Below are 16,487 nucleotides of genomic sequence, written 5' to 3'. Positions count from 1 at the left end.
CACATTTTCACATGTCCATGCAGCATTGGTACTCGCTTTTGTCTTCAAACTTCTTACCTTAACAATTCTAATTCACATCTTCTCCATCTTAGTCATCTCAAGCAATGTTTGAAACTCATCAATCAACACATGCCATTATTATCACTTATAGGTGTCTTCTTTCTCTCCTTGAGATGACTCTTCGGCAATCTTGCAACTGACAAGCTGCAGGGGGAGGAGGTGGTGATTATTAATTGAGTCCTGTCATGTTTGGCCATCGAGATGAGGATCTCTCAGCAACCTGATGTCAAAATTAAAGATCAGACTGTCAAATCGTCAAACTCACTCATGTCAACCTGACTTAAGCATCAGATAAAAATATTATCACCTGCACATTGATTATTTAAAAAATTCTTACCTTAACAATTCTAATTCACATCTTCATTTCTTTAGAAGAGTGGTAGGAGAGGATGGTAGTGACTCATCAAAGGAAGTGACTCACACAGGGGATGCTGTTCAACTCATACAGACTATGCACCACCTCAAATCCTCATCCTTTGGTTGGCTTTTTATTTGGTGACTCAGACATCACAATTGTAGGACATTTCAAGACTGCCCAGTTACTCACAGATGCTGTCCCTTAGGGGCCATCAATGGAGGATGTTCTGGAATGGTAGCAAAGAGCATGTGACGCACTAACAGACTTTCCAGCTGTATTTTGCACATTTACAGAGCTTGGAGAAATCTATCTGAAGCACAGCAACATGTTGTCACAGGCCTCTGCAGTAATGTCTTTATCCATAAAAAGAGTGGTCACCTGCAAGAAGCATCAAAGGTGAATTCAAACAGGCCTTTACCAATGTCAGGTGTGCTGTAAATGAAGCTTAAATAGGTTGCACGAAATCCCTTCATCATCCAACTGATCTGCAGCTCCAGCTCATTATTAATAAGATGACCGGGATGGGCCATGAGAGGGATAATGGTGAAAGGTGATTTGGATAAGGAGACTCAGTTCAAAGTGCTTCTACTTCTCACCATTGCTGTCTCACATCAAGTGTAGGTGCAGGAGAGGAATCTTAGGTGGGACCTTCATAAGTTCCAAAACCCAGAGCCAACTAGCCAAAAGCATGTGAGCAATCGGAGCAGCTCGTGTCCAGATCCGCTAAAACTGCAGAATTTGTGCCATGTAGATGTGCTAAAACTGCAGAGCATGCAGAGTAGGAGTGTCAAGAAGTGGAAGGGTAAACATTGGTAGTTGAACACTACCTATCACTTCCCCTCAGTATCTCTTTTCCATCCCCCTGTAATTGTGAGGTGCTGCACTTTGGGAGATCAAGTGTTAATGGCAGGATCTTGAACAGCATTGATGTACACAGAGATCTTGGGTTCAAGTCCTTGGCTCCCTGAAAGTGGCCACACCAATTAGATAGGGTGGTGGTAAAGAAAGCATATGGCATGCTTGTCTTTATTGGTTGGGGAATTTAATACAAGAGTCAGGATGTCATGTTGCAGCTTTATAAGACTTTGGTTAGACCACACCTACAGTATTGCATTCAATTGTGGTCTCCATATTACAGGAAGGATATGGAGACTTTGGAGAGTGTGCAGAAGAGGTTTACCAGGATGCTGCTTGGATTAGAGGGTATGGCCTATAAAGAGACACTAGTCAAACTCGAGTTGATATCTGTGGAGTGGTGGAGGCTCGGGGACACTTAATGGAAGTCTATAAAATTATGAGGTGCATAGACAGGGTTGACAGTCAGAATGTTTTTCCCAGAGATGAAATGTCTAATATGAGAGAGCATGCATTTAAGGTGAAAGGGGGAAAGTTCAAAGGAAATGGACGGATAAGATTTTTACATACAAAGTTGTAGGAGTCTGGAATGTGCTGGAGTTGGAGGCAGATATGTAGGGGGCATTTAAGGGACTTTTGGGTAAGCACATGAAAATACAAGGAGTGGAGGGAGATGGACCATGGACAGGCAGAAGAGTAACTTACTTTGGTATTATGTTCAGCACAATATCATGGGCCAAAGGGCCCATTCCTCTGCTGTATTGTTCTACATTCTGTGTCCTAACTGTAGCTCCTTTGATATCCAATGCTAAAAAACACAACTTTCCAATTCAAATTCCAACTGCACTTTCAAAACTCCAACTATCACACTTCTAATCCTTTCTTCAAACAATTCAGCAGTGCCTGATTGGCTCAACAGCACCTTCACCTGTACCTTTGATGTCCTAATCCCAGTAAAACCATTACTCTCACCCTGGTCATTCACACAGTGAATCACTCAAATGTACTTTTTTAAGTGTTAGGAATTCAAACTTGAAAGCTTATGTTGGACTCTTGGTTTAACCATTCAATGTCAGATCTTTTTGGATCATAAGAAAAAAAATACAATCAGGTTTTGTTCTTATCTCGGAAAAATGTACGTGGTTCTAGCATCATCCTGGAATGCAACATAATGTGTGGCTTCATTTATCTACGACAAATCATCTTCTTAAACCACTCTTCACTGTCTCTTATACCCTCACATCCAGCATTAGATGGGAAAAACTCTAACTCTTCCATTGCTAAGATGGAGAACATTCAATTAGCTACTACTGCAGTTTTCCATCCTTTTACTAACTGACTGGGCCAAAATTATGCTAAAGTCCTAAATGATGGACAGGCAAGGTGCCCTGTATACACACGTTTTCTCTTCAGAGAGGTAGGAGTGAAATACAGTCAACCAGCCCTGGAGGCAGATTGGAGGCATGCACATTTGGTGGCTGTGGCTGGCTAAAGGGCATATCTCAGTGCTCTGGAATTCTGTCATAATTGTATTTCTTTCCCATTTTGCTTTTTCTATGGCTTTGCCTTGACCAATCAGAGTTGACTTGCCAGCTAATGAACACCTTTTTCTCTTGTAGCATAAGTTGTGAATTGTTTGAACTTTGGCATTCTTGTTTTTGTTCTGATGATTGCAAGGGAAGAAGTTTCAACAGTATATCTCTCTTTTCAGCGAAAACCAAAAAACAAAGGACAACCATATTTTAAAAACAAACCAAATTGCCAGTAAGTAAAATAGTTCATCAGCATTTATATGTAAATGAGCATCTAAGAAGATTCATGAGAAGAGGGAGGAGTTATCATATCCTTTCTTGACAATCTTCTATTTACTGACCTTGTAAATATTACAGGACAGTAAACTAGTCATGCCATGACTCACTGGGACTAATTTGGAAGACAAGTAATTTTACTGATGTGTGTGAAGTATCTGTATTAATGAATGGACTGGGGATACAAGGTAATAGTGCAGAATGCTTGATTAAGTAAATTGTTCATAGATTCATGCAACATTGTATTTGATTATGTTCATCTTCCAAAGTATTATTTTTAAGGTAGAGCTTGAATTTGGAGAAATTAAAGAAAAAAAATGCCTGTGTTCTTGAGGATGTACTGTAGTATTCTGACAAGAGATGCCTCAATATTACTGTATTAAAGAGCACTGCCTTTAAAGCAAATTCCACTCCAATTGAGCAAAACTAAATCAGGGTTTGAAGGAAAAAGCAAGATTCAAATGAACAACAAACTGAACTCTTTATATCATATTGAATATTTAGTTTATTTAATAGCAGATATTATGTACATTTCTCTAAAATGTCACACCTTTCTCAGAATAACCTTTTTCCCACAAAGATTACGAAAAGCGCTGTTGGCAAAAATAAGTATAAAGAATGCAAGGACCAAGGCAGTGTGGGAGTAGTTATGGGCACAGAAGTAAAAAAATCCTAAAACTTCATTGTGATATCGGCTAGAGGAGACTGGTTTTATTCATTGGATTTTTACTCAGTCAAGTTTTCCCACAGACCCTTATGTATTTCAGAGACACTGCTTCTTTTGATAGTCATGACAGACTGCGTGGTGAAATGTTAAAGGAGAGTTCAATCTTCATTGTACTCGGGTGAGCTAAGAGGTCACTTAGAGTGAAGGTCAATTGCTGTTTGTACTTAACTTGCAATGAACAAAGATCACCTGTTTTTTTCTGAAATTTGATGCTCATCAGCAGTGAGGTATCTCAAACTATGCATTTATAATGATGGACAGGATATTCCTGTTTCAAACATAATTCTGGGCAGGGATTTCTGATAGGTAAGGCTTTCTTTTCTGTAAGGGTATGTATTCCTCGTAAAACGGTAACAGTAATCGATGGATTGTAATCCATTAAAATTATTGATGAAACTGCCTCAAATGCTTCTTCAGCCTTGAAGTTTTTGAAATGGTATTTATTTATTGTATGTGAATAAAACAAACATCATTCTTCACTACAGGCATTCTACAAACAGAGGTTTTAGTCATGAATAGGACGTCTCTAGCACTTGGACATCCTGCGTCCTTTTTGATTTGGATCGGGATTCTAGTTGCTCAAGAGAAGCTAGGAACTTAAAAATCTGACTGCTAAAGTTAAATATTTGTGGCTGCAGTTTGCGAGAGATACTGTATGTACTAATTAGTGCAAAGAAGTTAATGAAAATTTGTTGCTGAATAGTTAAGGCAATCTTATTGCATCTGCTGAGCAGCAAAGAACAGATAAAAATTGTAGAAATGTTACAGATTTGCTCGCGATAAATGTATACCATTTTGGCACTTTGATACAATTATTACACCTGGTGCATTGTAACTGACCAATACTTATATTACCACGCTGTAAAAATCAACAAACTTTGAGGAGACCTTGGCTGCTAACGATGTAACTACAAGATTTTGGCATCAGTCTTCATCTTTTAAGTAATACTTTTTTTTTAACAGACATCCTGGAGTATCTATTAGCTAACTCTGGGACATTTTCCATGTCATGCATAATTATATATCCAGAAATGTTATCAACTGTAACCCAGAGCTTGAGAACCAGCTGCTGTCTATGCAGTGTACTGGTTGAGAACTTTGTAAATAGCATATTCATAGATGTGACCAGCTTGCAGCTTAAACGTGTATAGGGGCTCGATTGAATGAGAGACTGTCAGACAGACAAGAAGAAATAACCAAGGCATACAGGGGCAAAACTAGTGTCAATTGAAATCAGGGGGAAAGCTCTTCGCTATTGGAGTCATACCCCTGGCATAACAGAAGATGGTTGTGGTTGTTGCAATCAGACATCGCAGTTCCAGGACATGACTCCACGATTTCCTCAAGGTAGTGTCTACGCCCAACCATCTTCAGCTGCTTCCTCAATTACCTTCCCACCATCATATGGTCAGAAGTGGGGATGGTCATCGATGATTGCATAATGTTCAGCACCATTTGTGACTCCTCAGATACCGAAACAGTCCACAACAAAACACAGCAAGACCTGGACTGTATGCAGGCTTGAGCTGCCAATTGTGCAAACAACATTCATGCCAAACAATAAGAGACAATCTAACAATTGCCGTTTGACTTTCAAAGGCATTCTCATCACTGAATCTCCCACTATTGATATTCTGTGGATATTGTAGACCAGAAACTGAACTAGACTAACCACATAAACACAATGGCTTAACATTTGGCCATGTTAATATAAGCCTGGAGTCGCATGAAGGTCAGGCCAGGTGAGGACGTCAGATTTTCTATTTCTGGAGGACTTTCGTGAACCTGAAAATTTTTAAGACATTCAACAATGTTTGATTGGTCATTCTTCGACTAGTTTTTAATTTCAGTTTTATTAATGGCATGATGGGGTTTGGAAACATGCCACCAGACCATTATTCTGGGTGTCTGGTTCAGTAACAACACCACTTTCTGTTTTCTTCAGTTCTGATGAAGACTCAGAATTGACTCAAAGTGGAACTATTTCTCTCCTTACAAATGCTGGAGTTTTCCAGTGCTTCCTATTTTATTGAAAATATTACTCACTTGATCAAAAAAAGGTGTAAACATAAGTTCAGCAACCACTAAGCCCGAAAGTTGAACATTAGTGGTGAAGAAATCTTAGAAATGATAATTCAGGATAAAATTAAAGGTCACTTGGGAAAATGTGGGTTAATTAAGGAAATTCCGCATGGATTTGTGGAGTGAAATCATATTTAACTCACATGGTGGAGTTTTTCAATGAGGTAACAAAGCGGTCAGGGTAATCCTGTTGATGTTGTGTATTTGACTCCCATAAGGCATTTGACAAAGTGCCATGCGACGTCCTGTAGAAATAAATATGGCTCATGGAATAAAGCTAGAAAATTGATATGAAATTGACTTGGTGCCAGGAAACAAGATGTAGTGGTAAATACTTGCTTATTAGTGTAGTTCCCTATGGATTGGTGTTAGGATCCCTATTCTTACTGCTGTAATTAATGACCTAGATCTTTATATGACACAATTTCAAAATCTGTGGATGATGCTAAACATGGAAATATTGTGTACCATGTAGATCAGATTATAGAATTGCAGAAAAATAAAGATAGCTTAGTGGAGTGAACAGGCATGTGGCAGATAAAATTTAATTCAAGTGTGAAGTGGTTCATGTTGGTAGGAAAAACGTAGAGAAACATTATTACAATTAACATATATGATATTTACTATATTTTGCAATTTGGACTTTAAAAAGAGGAAGATACATGTGGGTCAGTACTGCAAAGATTTTTTGTTTGGAACAGTGATCTAAATGCATCAATTCTAAGAAAGCACATGGCTGTGGAAAAGTGGAAGAAATTCTGTTACACTAATGGATGGGATGTTTGTACTGCTGAGTTTATTACAGACTAGAATGCCATTTGTTTAGTTTTAACCTCAGAATAGAATATGATCTCAGTTCAGGTGTTCAATTCAGAAGGGAGAAAACATTTTCGGGTTTTAAAACTGAGAAAGGTTTGACCATCAGAATTGAGAAATGTTCATGCCAGCAGATTCAGAAAGGAATCATTAAAATTGTCTGTACAGGCTATGGAAAAGAACCTCTGAGGAGTCAGTTGAGTAACCACTAAAAGTTATGATAGGAACAAATTTCACTGGAATTGACAATCATAAGAGGATAATGATGGGAAAAATGTTGAAACTTTCTTTTGTTGTTGGTGTTAAGATCTTTCTAACTCTCATATATATGGATTTTTTTCAATTTCATTGATAAACTTATGTTCTGTCATTGAAGAACACCTACAGGCTTGTGAGAATGTTCCAGTGACTAACTATCACATTAAATAACAGCAAAAAGTAAATATATTATCTGCCAAGCCAAGTTTAATTTTTGGAATATGACTTGTCCAATATTGCCTCGAGTTGAGATCTTTAAAAATATGAAGTAAACTTCCAAAGAGGGACATATTCCAAAGATGTATATGTGCATAAATCATTGAATATAGCTAGACAAATTGAGAGAATAGCTTATGTAGCGTAAGTATCAATAGTAGTATAGAGTTGAAATGCCAGGATATTATGATAGACTTGTATAAAATACTGGTTTGGCCTCAACTGGAGTTTTGTATCAAGTTGAGGACGTTACTCTTTATGAGGGATGTGAAGGCTTAAAGAAGGGGCAAAAGAGATTCACAAGATTTGATTCTGGAACTGGGAACTTCAATTATGCAGAAAGGTTGGAGAAGATGGTATGGTTCTTTTTAGAGAAAAGTGGAGATTTGATACAAGTATTCGAATCATGCTGGGTTTGGGCAGAATAGATAGGGAGAAACACTTTCCTTTGGTGACGGATTCAAGAACAAGTGGGCAGTGATTTAAGGTAATTGGCAAAGGGAGAAATGGCAAAGTGAGGAAAATCTTTTCATGCATTGAGTGTTCAGGATCAAAAATGTCTTGCCTGAGGGTATGGTGGAGGTAGGGTCAGTCAAGGCTTTCAAAGAGAATTTGATCATCAGCAGAAATGAAAAATATTGTAGGCTGCAGTGGTTAAAAAAAAACAAGGAATTGGCACTGGAGGAATGCTCCTACAGTGAGGTAGCACAAGCATAATAGACAGAATGGCCTCTTTGTGTGTTGTAACTTTTCTTTGATTCTACAAGTGCTTTCTTGGAAGATGCTGTCCAATGAAACCGCTGATAGTTGAGACACTTGGCCTAAAAATTGATAAAGATGGGGTATTATATAGATCAGTTGTCCTTAGGATTGATCCATCACCAGGACTGAATGAAATCCATCCAAGGATACTGAAGGATGTAAGGGTGAAAATTGCTGTGACACCAGCCATAAATTTCCAAACTTCCTTATTTAGAGAGTTCATGCTAGAGGATGGAGATTTGCAAATTCAATACTCTTGTTCAGAAAAAGAGTATAAGCAACTACAGACCCAATACTTTAACCAGAGTGGTGGGGCAAATTTTAGAAACAATTCTGGATGTAGATTTGCTCACTGAGCTGGAAGGTTCATGTTCAGACATTTCGTCACCATACTAGGACAAAGCACTGCTGATGTGTCCCACTTTCTATTTATGTTTGGCTTTTTTGTGTTGGTGATGTCATTTCCTCTGGTAATGTCATTTCCTATGGTGATGTCATTTCCTGTTCTTTTTCTCAGGGGGTGGTAAATGCGGTCCAAATCAATGTGTTTGTCAATAGAGTTTCAGTTGGCATGCCATGCTTCTAGGAATTCTCGTGCGTGTCTCTGTTTGGCTTGTCCTAGGATGGATGTGTTGTCCCAGTCGAAGTGGTGTCCTTCCTTATGTGTATGTAAGTATACTAGTGAGAGAGGGTCATGTTGCTTTGTGGCTAGTTGATGTTTATGTATCCTGGTGGCTAGTTTTCTGCCTGTTTGTCTAATGTAGTGTTTGTTACAATCTCATTATAATGAGTTCATGTTAACGAAACATATATTGTAGCAAAATGACCTGTGTGTGCAAATACCCCTTCAAACCTCCAGACTAAACCAAACTAATATTTACAAAATACCATGCAAGAATTGTCACAAACAAGACATTGGACAAACAGGCAGAAAACTAGCCACCAGGATACATGAACATCAACTAGTCCAGCAAACAAACCTACATCCAGAGCCTCAACCTGAGCTACAAATCTTCTCAAAACCCCCTTTAGAAACAATTATTTGGGACAAAATTAACAGCCATTTGTGAAAATGCAAGTTAGTTAAGGAAAGCCAGCTTGGATTTGTTAAGGGCAAATTGTGCTTAACTAACTTGCTTGATTTGTTTGGTGAAGTAATAGAGAGAATTGATGAGGGAAATGCTATGGTTACTGATGGACTTTGAAAAAAAATTTGAGTGCTGCACAACAGACTCGTGAGGAAAAGTAGAATAAAAATGGGAGTAGCGACATGAATTTAAAATTTTCTGAGTGACAGAAAGCCGATTAGAAATGAATGGAAATGATATTTAGGCAGGAGGAAGTTTCATAGTGTGCTTCTCACTATGAAGACCCCTGCTCTTCCTTATATATATTAATGACCTAACTTTAGTGTACAGGGCACAATTTCAAAATTTACAGATGGTATGAAACTTGGCAGCATTGTTAAGTGTAAAGAGGATAGGTTGAATGTATTACTAATCATGCAAGTGTTTGTTATTCATCTCTAATTGTCTTGGACAACGTAGTGATAATCTTCTTGAACTGCTGTAGTCCTTAGAGTTAGGGACACCCATTGTTGGAAAGGGGTTATGTTGTTAGGAACGGATTTCCAGGATTTTGACTCAGCAAAAATGAAGAAACATCAATATAGTTCAAATCAGAATGCTGGAGGTTTGAAGGGGCATTTACAGACACAGGTCGTTCTGCTACAACATCTGTTTCGTTAATGTGAACTCACTATAACGCGATTGACAAATTGAGGACCCTGTCGCTAAAGTGCAAGCATTTTTTAAAAAATGGCTGAGAAGGTTAGGGTAAATCCAAATAGGTTCTTTAAATATATTAAAGGAAAAAGAATAACTAGAGAGAAAATAGGACCCCTCAACATCAATAATATTTTAACCGCTGTTTCTAAAGCGCAATTTTTCTGAACCAGGTGTTTGTGCAAGAACACATCCATCGGATTATAGAAGAACTACCTGTAGTGGTTTTCGCATGCATCTGTTGCCCTTTTTCTTATAGGCTATAGATGTTGGGGTTTGGAAGTTGTTTGGAAATTGCGGTAGATGGTAGAACTTGTAAAGGAGATAGGTAGGTGGGTGGAATGGGTGGACAAATGGTAGATTAAAGATAATGCAGAGAATTGTGAAGAGCTTAATTTTTTCAGGAAGAATTGCAAGGTACCATAAAATGAAGGTCGTAATAGAACAGAATGTTTTCCTCTTCAGATTCTATGATTCTAGAATAAAGGTATTCATCCTCTCACTGATTGTTCTTGGGCACAGTGCCAAAGTTATAACAGTGTTATGCCGGAGCTGTTACTAGTCAGGTTAAGGCCTTAATATTTTTTCTTCTTTGTTCTTCTTCTTAAAAACAACAAATATATCCTAAAGTAATCAATATTTATGAATGAAGACTTATGCAATTGTTTTGGATTTAAGATTAATTTGTACCCAAAAACATTGGGTCCCAATTTTCTGATTCTGGTCCAGAGATCCTTGAAATCTAGCTCCAAACTGTGAATGTTCATTTCGCCTAATGATTTTTGTGCTGCTACTTTTCCTTTGCTATACTTTTCCAATGAGTCTCTTTTGAGACATCTTATTGATCAATTTCTATATATCATTCACTTGGGGCAAGGTGAATTTTAATGGAATTAGACAGAAGCTTGCAGGGGTTGATTGGAGTAGTTTGTTTGCAGGCAAAAGGACCTCTGGCAATTTGGAGGTCTTTAAAACAGATAGCTAGAGTTCAAGGTCTAAATATTCCTATGAAGTAATGGGCAAGTTTGGCAGGAGTAGGGAACCCTGGATGATAAGAGATATTGATGCTTTGACTAGAAAAAAGGAAGCATGGATCAGGTACAGGCAACTGGGATCTAGGGAATCCCTGGAGGTATGTAGGGGATATAGGAGCTTACTGAAGAAGGAAATTGGGAGGGTGAAAAGGGGCCACAGGATACCCTTAGCTGAGAAGATTAGGGTGAATCCAAAGAGGTTCTTTAAGTATTTTAAAGAAAAAATAATAACTAGACAGAAAATAGGACCCCTCACGGATCAAAGTGGAATGTGCGTGTGGAACGTGTGCAGGAGATGGACAAGATCCTCAATGAATATTTCTCCTCTGTGTTTACTGTGGAGAAAGACATGAAGACTTGGGATCTTGGGGAAGGCAGTGGTCACGTCTTGGGTACAGTCCATGTCACAGTAGAGGAGGTGTTGGACATATTAGAATGAATGAAGGTGGATAGATCTCTTGGTCCTGACCAGATATATCCAAGAACCCTGCAAGAAGCTAAGAGAAGAAATTGTGAGGGCCCTGGCTGATATTTTTGGATCATCATGAGCCACAGGTGAGGTCCCAGAAGACTGGAGAGTAGCGGATGTTGTGCCATTATTCAAGGAAGGGCTGCAAAGTAAACCATGGGAATTAAAGACCAGTAAGTGTAACATCTGGGATAGGTAAGTTACTTGAAAGGATTCTGAGGGATAAGATGTACCTGCTTTTGGAAAGACGGGGTTTGATTAGGAGTAGTGAGCATGACTTTGTGCATGGGAGATCATGCCTCACAAATTTGTTAGAGTTCTTCGATGAAGTGACCAGGAAGGTTGATGAAGGCAGGCCGATGCATGTAGTCTATATGAATTTCAGTAAGAGCTTTGATAAAGTTCCACATGGTAGGCTGCTCTGGATGGTTAGACCATATGGGGGTCTCTCCAGGGGGGAGATAGCAAATTGGATGCACAATGGGCTTGATGATAGGAAACAGAGGGTAATAGTGGAACGATGCTTGTCGAACTGGAGGCCTGTGACTAGTGATGTACCTCACTGATCATGCTGGACCTATTGCTGTTTGCTATTTATATCAATAATTTGGACAATAATGTATAAGGCATGACAGTAAGTTTGCAAATGACACTAAAACAGGCAGTATCGTGGACAGTGAGGAAGGTTATCAGAAATTGCAGCAGGACCTTGATCAGCTGGGGAAGTGGACCAAGAAATGGCAAATCGAGTTTAACATAGACAAGTGTGAGATTTTGAGTTTTGGAAAGTCAAATCAAGGTCGGACTTTCATGGTGAATGGTAGTGTCCTAAGGAGTATAGTGGAACAGAGAGACCTTGGAGTTCAGCTTCTCGGTTCTCTGAAAGTGGAGTCACTGGTAGACAAGGCAGTGAAGAAGACTTTTGGCACACTGGCCTTCATCAAACAGAGCAGTGAGTCTAGAAGTTGGGAAGTTATTTGCAGTTGTACAGGATGTTGATGAGGCCGCACTTGGAATATTGTGTTCAGCTTTGGTCACCTTGCTATAGGAAGGATGCTATTAAACTGGAAACTGCAGAATAAATTTACAAGGATGTTGCCAGGACTCAAGGGTCTGAGTTATAGGGAGAGGTTGGACAAGGTAGGACTTTTTTCTTTAGAGCGTAGGAGACTGGGGGATCTTATAGAGGTGTATAAGACCATGAGAGACATGGATAGAGTGAATGCACTCAAGAGTGTTTTCCCGGGTTGGATAATCAAGGACTAAAGGTTTAAGGTTTAAGATTAGAGGAGAAAGAATAAAAGGGAACCTGAGGGGCAACTTTTTACACAGAGGGTGGTATGCATATGGAATGAGCTGCAAGCTGAAATGGTTGAGGTGGGTACATTAACAACAGTTAAAAGGCATTCGGACAAATACATGAATAGGGAAGTATTAGAAGGATATGGTCCAAGTGCATGAAAATGGGGTTAGCGTGAATGGACATTTTAGTCAGCATGGACCAGTTTGGGCTGAAGGGCCTGTCTCCATGCTGTAGGACGCCATGACTTCAAAATAGGTTATTAAATATTTTCCAATTATGCTTGTCTTCAACAAACCTTAATGCTCTCCTTAATTGATCAATGCGATTTGAAGTGCTGTTAGTTGTAAGTGGAACCCTCATCACAGCTCATGGTGCGAAATCCATCTGATTTATCACCATAATGCCCCCACCCCCCTACTTTTTTGTAGGGTTCAAAAGGGCCTGCTTTGGCCCAGTGTGGTAGCAGAAAACCACCTGGTAGTCTAACAAGGAGACACTGTTCTATCTTAAACAAATTGTTCCTCTGACATTAAGTGGTACTTCATGCTTTCGTCAGCATTAGTCCTTTCAGATACATACAACCTTGTACAACAATAACTGATTTTATGTCAAATAATGCATCCGGATGAGTTCATTTTCTTTGGATACTTCAGATTATATTTTACCAGCCCTCTAGGCATGGGTCTGTAAAATGACAAAGAAAGGAGAGCATGTAGAGTGCCTGTCATTACCACCATGGTATTTTATACGTGAAGGAGGAGGTAAAGGAATAGCTTTGACAATAACTAGGTTTTTGTAAAAACTCCAATCCCATTTCAGATCACTAACAAACTTAAAATAATATCAACATTTTGTGTCCTATAAGTCCTTTCAGAAGTAGTGGCCACTAATTTCTTTTCACTTATAATACATTAAAAAAGATTGTAACTCTCTCCCTCATGTGCCAGTTAACTGAACTTTTAGTCATTTAATTTTTTCCTTCAAGTTCAAATACCACTGAACTTGGGTTATCGGAACATGAAATAGGTATTAGAGGTTTGCATATTAGCACCAGTTACAACTTTTGCAGACTTATTTTATCAGAGCAATTACCAATATTAATTTGTTGAGCTATTTACCCTTGTTATAGTGTCTCATTGGACTTAATACACAATATAAGAATCAGCATCGAGAACCAACATCTGTTAACATTGGCATGAACCATGTGTTTACCATTACACCAATGTCAAATGTAACTCATAGTTAAATTAGCTTGCTAATGATTGACAGAATCTTACCAGATGTTATTTTTGATTCTGTCCCAAAACAAGTCATTAATACATAAAAGAAAGCTGTTAATACAGAATGAATTCTTGCATTACAACAACTAATGTATCACTTACACCACATGCCAACTGATGCACTGTTTGCAACATTAATATCTTCAATTTATAGCAAGATCATACTTTCATATCATTCTAAGATGCTTTGCTATCATGGTACAAGTTGCTATCTATCAGAAACCTTTTTGGTTCTTGCTATTATTATTACACTTGGTTATTTTTATTTGACAATTTTCATGTTTTATTATTTTCTAATTTAAAGTCCCACTCAAGGAAGGTAACACATTTTAAAAACAGGAAAAGAAGACTCTTTCTTTTTAATTGTCTTTAACTCCACCTTCCAGTATTGCCAACCATCCCATCTCCAGAAACAGTTTCAGATTTCTTACACTATAACACTGACATTTAAAATGCATCTCATTGATTGTGCAACATTGAATTTCCATGGGGACAGAAGAGTTCCCTCACTTAACTAAAGTGTCATGGAGCCCTGACTCTGAAAGCCCTGCTCCTGAACCCAACAGCCACCATTTTCAAAGAATGTTAGCATCTGTTTGGTTGCTAGGCAGGAAATAGGAAAATAAAATGTTAATGAGATCTTGCTGTTGAAGTTCCAGGCTTTGGTGAGTTTCAGACATGTTGCCATGTTTCTTTTGGCTCTTCCTGCCATCCATTAAATATCACATAAATGACAGTGAATTATTTATCAATACAAGGACAAACCATCAAATTGCTTAATATTTACAACCTAGGAAGCTAGTGTCCAGGCGAACTAATTTCCAGCTTAATTAATTACTGTCTCAGACTAGTGTCTTTTTCTAACTTGTGGAACAATGCTTTGTTTTTTTGAAATGTAATCATAATAATTAATATTTTTCCAGGTCATGTATCAACCAGAGCTGGTCAGTGAAATCCTCCACCTCCCATAAAAGCTGAAGATGCAACTTTGGAATATGCTGAGCACTTCCCTTACTTTGGCAGGATCAGCCGCACCAACTCAACCTTCTACAAATATGGCAGCAAGTATTTGACAATAAAGGCCTTTTCAAAAGTGCTGGTATACCCCGGACTGTGTATCAGTGACAAATAAGAGCACAATAGATATTCTGCCAGCAATACCTTTCCATAACCTCGAGATTCAACAGAAGGACCTTTGAACAAATACTATCAACCTTTTTAAAGCAATATCTATCAGTATTCAGCCAAAACTCCTCCAAATCCAATTAAGATAGACAGGAAACTGTATCTGTAAGGCTGAAATGCATATCCCCTGCTCGGTCCTGTTTTCTCCGTTCTCAAATGGTTTGCATTCTCAGGGCTGTGTAGGGGTTGGGGGAGGGGAGGTGGGGACACCAAGGAAAATGTTCCAAAGACACTTTGGACTTTGTTTGAAGTGCAACAACATTGACACTGATGAGTGGGAGGCCAATCATTCAAAATGACCATAATTTATCCATCAGCCTGCAATGATCCCAAATATATTAATGATGAGGCAGAGCAGTGGTAAGGGAGGAAATAACAGGAAGCAAATCCTGCACTTAAAATCCCACTAATTCATGGGATATCTTGCTGTACATAAACAAAGACCAACTAGTCAACAATTGGCCTATTCAGTCACATCAAAACACAATAGAAAGTTAAGAACCTGCATATATATTGTCTATGAAGTGAAGGTCAATCGATGAGCCTATAGCCTTTATCCAAGCCCTTTCTGCCTAAAAACAATCACATAATCTGGAATGTGACATCCTACTCAGTTTATGCAACGTCTGTAGAGATCACATCAATATTCTAAGGTGAAAGAAGAAAATACATTAACTAAGTGTACTGGTGGAGCAATATTGTGGTGTCACTGTTTGTGTGTGCAACTATTGTAATTGAGATCCTGAGAAATGAAACAAATTCCCTTGCACAACCCTCTATATTAATGTCTTTTAAATTCAAAAGCATATTATCAAAATATCTATGGGTTATATTTTTGGCTTCCAGTGAGCAAATTTAATGTTTCATTAAAACAGTATCTATTATTTAATCCAGACATATGCTTGCAATTTCTTATTGCTGATTGTGATCTGTGAATGTTCAATGTTGTAATAAAGAACTGCTACAAAATATTTATGAATAAGTATGCTTGTTTAGTAGTAAAGACTATTACTTTTCATTTTAGTCTGTTCTTTAATTAAATATACAATGGTATTTCCAAAAATGAATAATATTTGTCAATCAAATTTGTCTCAAGTATCTGTCTCTGCGAAATTTACTTTTATAAACAAATCCCTGTTGGAATGCCTTTTCCAATCCTTAGAATATCAGTAAGGGGCACACAAATCACGCTTGCCAACATGTCAATGACAGCCAGTCATGATTTTTGTCTTGTTTACGATAATGAGGTTAGTAATAAATGCATTTGACCATTCGCCACTGATATTTGCATAGATGAATGATTTGTCCAGCCATTTTATTTTCTCCAGTGTGTTGGGCCTCTTTGTCAACACAAAGAGAATTCATTCTCCCTGGAATCCACAGCAGGCAAGAGCTCATTAGAAACCATCCTTTGCCAGGAATGATTAAAATAATTACTACTGAATTACTAAACTGTCTCTGAAAACATTTTATTTGATAGTCCAACACAT

General features: G+C 38.2%; 1 long non-coding RNA gene across 1 annotated transcript in view; it reads left to right on the top strand.

The window, feature by feature from the left end:
* LOC148150624 (uncharacterized) overlaps positions 1-16,058 on the top strand; it is a 103,458-nt gene extending 87,400 nt beyond the window's left edge. Inside the window, exons 2-3 of the long non-coding RNA XR_015751868.1 lie at positions 8,460-8,611; positions 14,736-16,058. This is a non-coding gene — a long non-coding RNA (uncharacterized LOC148150624). The remainder of the gene's footprint in view (positions 1-8,459; positions 8,612-14,735) is intronic.
* Positions 16,059-16,487: the final 429 nt, after the last annotated feature.

The sequence above is a fragment of the Chiloscyllium plagiosum genome, unplaced genomic scaffold (assembly GCF_037043375.1).
Source record: "Chiloscyllium plagiosum isolate Xiang-an unplaced genomic scaffold, Cpla_swu_hap1 HiC_scaffold_3, whole genome shotgun sequence".
Taxonomy (NCBI): Eukaryota; Metazoa; Chordata; class Chondrichthyes; order Orectolobiformes; family Hemiscylliidae; genus Chiloscyllium; species Chiloscyllium plagiosum.
This window is presented reverse-complemented; position numbering and strand designations above follow the sequence as displayed.